Here is a 6,169-nt window from a genome sequence, read left to right as displayed (position 1 = left end):
CCACTTGCTGATTTCATCTCTCGAAGGAAGATCAATCCCTATGTGCATCCTCGTGCCAACTTTTGAGGGAATGACCTATTATGGACCAAGGAGCAGAATCTCATTTATCTGGATGTGATCAAGGCCAAGCAAAACATCTATGTGGATGTGCACTAGATCGGCATGCATCATATGCGGCAAGAGAAGCACCGGGACTACTTTGGTGAGGCTTTGGATCTAGTGGAGCAATTTGGCATTGAGCACATCATCTCTTTTCACAAAGACTTTGATCCTGAGATTGTGGCTCAGTTCTTTGCCTCGGTGCACTTTCATCCTAATGAGGAACAGACTATGACTTGGATGACCAATGGTCAGCAGCTGACTGCTACGTGAAAGGAGTTCATGAATTTGCTTGGTGTTCAGGATGAGGGGCTCACCACACCCCAAGGTGTTCGTCCTCATGCCAATCCCGAGTCAGCCAACAAGAACAAGATTCAGCCCTTCTATGTTGAGAAGAAGCTCTCCAGTGGCAAGTCCTCTTGGGTGCTCAACTCCTTCCTTGACATCATGTACCGGATCTTCCGCAACACTATCTTTCCACGCATTGGTGACAAGGACAAGGTGCATGCTTATCTTGTGGACATGATGCTCCTGTGTGAGGAAGCGCGCAACTCTCAGACGCTACCACTTGATGTCTCACATATCATGTGGTGTGAGCTTCGATTTGCTGTATACAACCGCAAGGTCCCCATCTATGGACCTTATCTGTTTCATTTGATCTCAGCAACTTGGGAGAAGCTCTACCCTCAGGATGAGTTTGAGGCCCCTGGTTGGATTCGACATGAGTCCATCAGGCTTCGTGTCAAGACTCAGTGGGCTACCACCACTTCTCATGCTGAGGCCGCGGCTGCCATGGATGTGGATGCAGATGAGGATGAGGAGGAGGCAGCGGACGAGTACAGCTTTGAGGGTTACATCCCTCCCACCTGTGAGCCATCTTGGGCTAAGGGGCTGAAGAACAAGATGAAGGCATTGTTCTGTATGCAAGCACAGGGGCAATATCGGACTCACGTTGTCTCCAAGGAGAGTCGCCGCCGCGACAAGAAGATTATGAGGCTTTTTGGAGAGGATGTTTCTGGCGGTTCTGAGGAGCGCATCACTCCAGAGGCTAAGTGGATGGCAAAACAAGGCTTCAAGTGGACTGATTCTGAGGAGGACAACGAGGAGACCGTTCCCGCTGCCGAGTCTGACGAGGGGCGTGCGAGTGATTACTCTGCTTGAGCCACCACTTGTGTTGTAGGTGTCCTCTCTGCCTTTTTGGCGTCTCGATGCCAAAGGGGGAGAGAGTGTAGGGATTTGCGAGTCTTGTGTCGTGCTTCTTGTGTCGTGCTTGTGTTTGCTTTGCCCGCGTTTGTTTCGTTGAACCTTGCTTGCTTTGGCTTAGTTTGCTCGTGAGACTTGTTCTATCATATGGTGTAAGACATATGCACTCTATCGTACCTTATTGAGCTTATGATATATTGTGCTATTTATGTTATGCTCATATTTACTATCTTGTTTAGTGTTAGCCTTATTATTGCAAGATATGCTTTGTCTATAAAATATAGGGGAGTGTTGTAGTATACATGCTATGCAGTCCAAAGCACTTATCTAAGGTGTTTTGGTGATTGATGACAATGCTTTTTCTGGACTAATTGTGTGCCTTGAGTTTTTCAGACGTTTCGTCACTAGGCACAAGACGGTTTGGTGCCCCTCGAAGACTATTGAAGATGGTGTTTTTCTACGTTTCTTTTCGGTGGATTTGAGTCGTAGGAATGCCGTACTATTAAGAGGGGGTCCGCGTTGGAAAGGTTTGGGTGGAATCATCACGTACACGTTTACTCCCTCTGCACCGCCTTTCCCTTTGCGCTTTGGAGCATCCTCCGTTTTCTTCATATATCTGCAAAGAGAAGGATTCCTAGTGTTGCTGGTCTGAGGCATGCGGTAGTACTGCTCTTAGGAGCGGTAGTACCGTAGGCCCCCGCGGTAGTACCACACGCCCTTGTGGTAGTATCGTAGGTGCCCACGGTAGTACCGCTCCTAAGGAGCTATAGTACCGTGGCCTCAGACCAGACTCAGCCGATCGTGCTGCTGTAGGGGCAGATGTAATTTTTTACATCCGCGCCCTACACGGTAGTACCGCCCCATGTGCGCGGTAGTACCGTGAGTCCTGGTCTAGCACAGCAACATGAGCGGAAGTAGGGGCGGATGTAATTTTTTACATCCGCTCCCTGCGCGGTAGTACCACATGCCATGCGCGGTAGTACCATGTCGGATTTTTGCATTGTTTGATTTTCCGCGGAAGTTGGCACGGATGTATTTTTATTCATCCGCGCCCTTCCCAGGCTAGTCCGGGAGCGATAGTACCGCGTCAGCGGCAGTACCGCCCTCAGCCTTTGCGATTCAGGCCTGGGCTAGCTCCTGCCGCAGCAGCGATAGTACCGTGAGACCTTGCGGTAGTACCGCAGGTCGCGGGCTGGTTAAGTGGATAACGATTGGATTTGTCTCTCCACTATATAAGGGGTGTCTTCTTCCTCTAGTTGACCACCTCTTCCACCCCAAGCTCCATTGTTGCTCCAAGCTCCATTTTCGCCCAATCTCTCTCCCTAGGCAATCAAACTTGTTGATTCGCTCGAGATTGGTTGAGAAGGCCCTGATCTACACTTCCACCAAGAGAAATTTGATTCCCCCCACTAATCCCTAGCGGATCTTGTTACTCTTGGGTGTTTGAGAATCCTAGACGGTTGAGGTCACCGCGGAGCCATAGTCCATTGTGGTGAAGCATCATGGTGTCGTTGGGAGCCTCCAATTAAGTTGTGGAGATTGCCCCAACCTTGTTTGTAAAGGTTTGGTCGCCGCCTTCAAGGGCACCAATAGTGGAATCACGACATCTCGCATTGTGTGAGGGCGTGAGGAGAATATGGTGGCTCTAGTGGCTTCTTGGGGAGCATTGTGCCTCCACACCGCTCCAACGGAGACGTACTTCCCTTCAAAAGGAAGGAACTTAGGTAACACATCCTCGTCTTCACTGGCTCCACTCTTGGTTATCTCGTGCCTTTACTTGTGCAAGCTTATTTGTGTGGTATCCCTTGCTTGCTTGTGTGCTTGTTGTCGTTGCATCATATATGTTGCTCACCTAGTTGCATATCTAGACAACCTACTTTGATGCAAAGTTTAATTTGGTAAAGAAAAGCTAAAAATTGTTAGTTGCCTATTCACCCCCCCCAAGTCAACTATATCGATCCTTTCACTTAGGCATTCATGAACATGTTTAACAGAACATAATTTCAAAGGAAAACTTTAGATAGTACAGGATACAGCACAAAGCGTTCCTTATTATGTATGATCTGACACCATGCCGTAGCATCATTCCACCACCTTCTTCTCTTCCAAATAGGTTTACAAGTTGCACATGTGTAGACCAGTAACCACAGCAAAGCCTCAATTCTCCCGAACAAGAATATTTGTCAAACCTGAATCAACAAAAAATGTGAAGTGATTAGTGCATGACATGAGATACGGCTACAAAAATGATAAGCTTGTAAGGAGCTAGTTTCATAAGCTGGTTTTCAAAGCGAACATAGTAGGTAAAAAAAATAATGGAATAATGCACCTACCTCATCTCTCCAAAACATCTCTGTAGACAATGTTCTTGGTGCTTGGCCAAAATCCGTGTCGTCTCTCTCGACACTCCTCTTGACAATGCAACATATAGGTGGCCATGTGAGAATACTGGCTCAGGAAGGTAAATGCCGACATTTGGGATGGTCTGACCCTGTTCCTTGTTAATTGTCATGGCAAAACTCAGACGGATGGGGAACTGTTTTCTCTTAAGTTTGAAAGGAAGTGAGATGTCCTCTAAGGGCGGCATAGGGATCCTAGGTATAAACACCCTCTTTCCAGCATGCTGACCACCAACAATCTTTGTATCGATTGCATTATCCTGAAAGGCTCTGATCATAAGCCGTGTTCCATTACATAGACCATTGTGAGGGTCGAGGTTCCGGAGCAGAATGATTGGACAGTTGACCTTTAATTTCAAAACATGTGGGGACAATCCATTTGGTATGATTGAGTTCAAAAAATCAATTGTGTAATTATTCTACAAGTCATCCTCAATTGACTCAAAACTATGGTATAACTTTTCTTCTCCTGGAAACCTGGAGATCATCTTGTCATTCAGGTCATCGACGTGATCGTTCTTGGTCGAAAGAATAGCACGTGCACTCATGTACTCTCTCGATCTAGCATTGGCCTACAAAGATGGGAAGACATCTTCGATGAGCATGTTAATAGCTTTTTCATCCTCGGTATAGCCAATGACAATGTCATCAGGGAGATGGACATAATCGTCGCCAATTGTCTCTTCAGTTCCATTGCTATCCTTAGTAGGTATTATGAGAATCAAGGATCAGCCTGTGCCCGCATATTGCACGTGAGACGTATCTTGCGGGTCTTCTCCCAAAGATAGGATCTCGTAAGTGTAGCATCCGTGATCTGTGCTCTTGTCCCACGTGTCACAATGGGTAGGACCTACCTGACATCACCACCAAAGACAACTACCTTTCTTCCAAACGGCAAAGAACATTCCATTATATCCTGTAGTGATCTATCAAGCATCTCAACTGCTTGTCGTTTTGTCATAGCGACTTTGTCCCAAATTATCAGGGACGCCTGTCTAAGCAACTCCACTGTACCACTCAGTTTTGTGAAACCGCACATACTGTTTTCGGTGAGCTTGATTGGAATTTTGAACTAGGAGTGTGCTGTGCGTCCTCCAGGCATTATCGACGCTGTAATACCAGATGTAGCAGTTGCGATCGCGATTTGGCCCATGGAACACACCTTTGCAAGCAATGCCTTGTACATGTACGTCTTCCCAGTTCCTCCTGGACCATCAACAAAGAATATCTGGCTTTTTTTGTTCATCACATGATCCATTATGTCATTGAAACCCAGCTAGCCGCTCATTGTTCAAACTGCTAAATAGATCTAGATGTTCTATGTCCGCAGTGATTTGCCTCTCCTCTGTTACCTCTCTATACTCAGTGTCATAAGAACCATCGGTCTCAACCAGATCCGGAAGTCCATAGCTCTTAATATTCTTTCCCATGGATTGCAACATATCCCTAATATCTCGAAGGACCATCTGCTCAAGTACTAACTCATTGGATTCATTATGACGGTAGTCCTCACACATTGATGGTAGATGTTTATCCCACAATTGTCGGATTTCTGTTGCCTCGCAAAATACCAATATAGTTGCAAACAACCGTCTTAGGGAAGAAGGCATCTGAAATGTGGCTGCCTCTGTCATGCAATCATCAACAGTCTTGGCGTGCTCAATGAGGCCTAAGTGCTCACATGCCTCTCTGAAGGAAGTGCATAGGTTGCCATTTACTGTTTTTAAATCATCAAAAGAAGTGGCACCTCGAACATGACTTAGCAGCACACGCAAGTGGTACCTCTCTCTCCTTCAGCAGGGTGTGCATACACAAGTCTTCCAATCTGTGATCTATTATTTCTTCTCCTCTGCCATTTCTTTTTTCCAGCTATCCATCTATAATGCTCTGGAAACTCTCTATACAACAATTTCTGTGCTTGCGGATTCCTCCAGTTCATCTCAAAGTACTCGGTAAGCATGGACCTGGATGAAGATGGTCGAGCGACAACATCTTCTAGATTTTCACCAACTTTAAATGCAATTTTATGCATGTTCGGCAAATGAAGCTGGAGCTGCAGCACTGATGGACTGACACCAAACATTTTGAAACAAAAAATCCTGTAAATAGCCTCTGGAGGAGATACATAGCGTGCATCCCTATATTGTCGAATTTCATTGATGATTCCACCATCATTGATTATGTCCTGCTCGAATGCAAAGGACGTTCGATCATGGCCTTTATAGATGTACTTGAACAAATACTTGACCGCCTTGATGCTCGAGCATGCTTCCACATTAATGTGGCAGTTATATCGCATAAGCAAAGAAGGGTTGTAAGGGACCACTCATCTATTGTCCAAATTCGCTCCTCTGATCCTAACTCACTGCCCATCGTCCCTCCTCCGATAGATGGGATAAGAGTATTTCCCTTGTTGTGTGGCATCACTAAAATCTCATAGATAATGAAACCTACACTATCTCTCAATC

Source organism: Triticum dicoccoides, chromosome 7B (genome assembly GCF_002162155.2).
Source record: "Triticum dicoccoides isolate Atlit2015 ecotype Zavitan chromosome 7B, WEW_v2.0, whole genome shotgun sequence".
NCBI lineage: Eukaryota > Viridiplantae > Streptophyta > Magnoliopsida > Poales > Poaceae > Triticum > Triticum dicoccoides.
Note: the sequence above shows the minus strand (reverse complement) of the source record.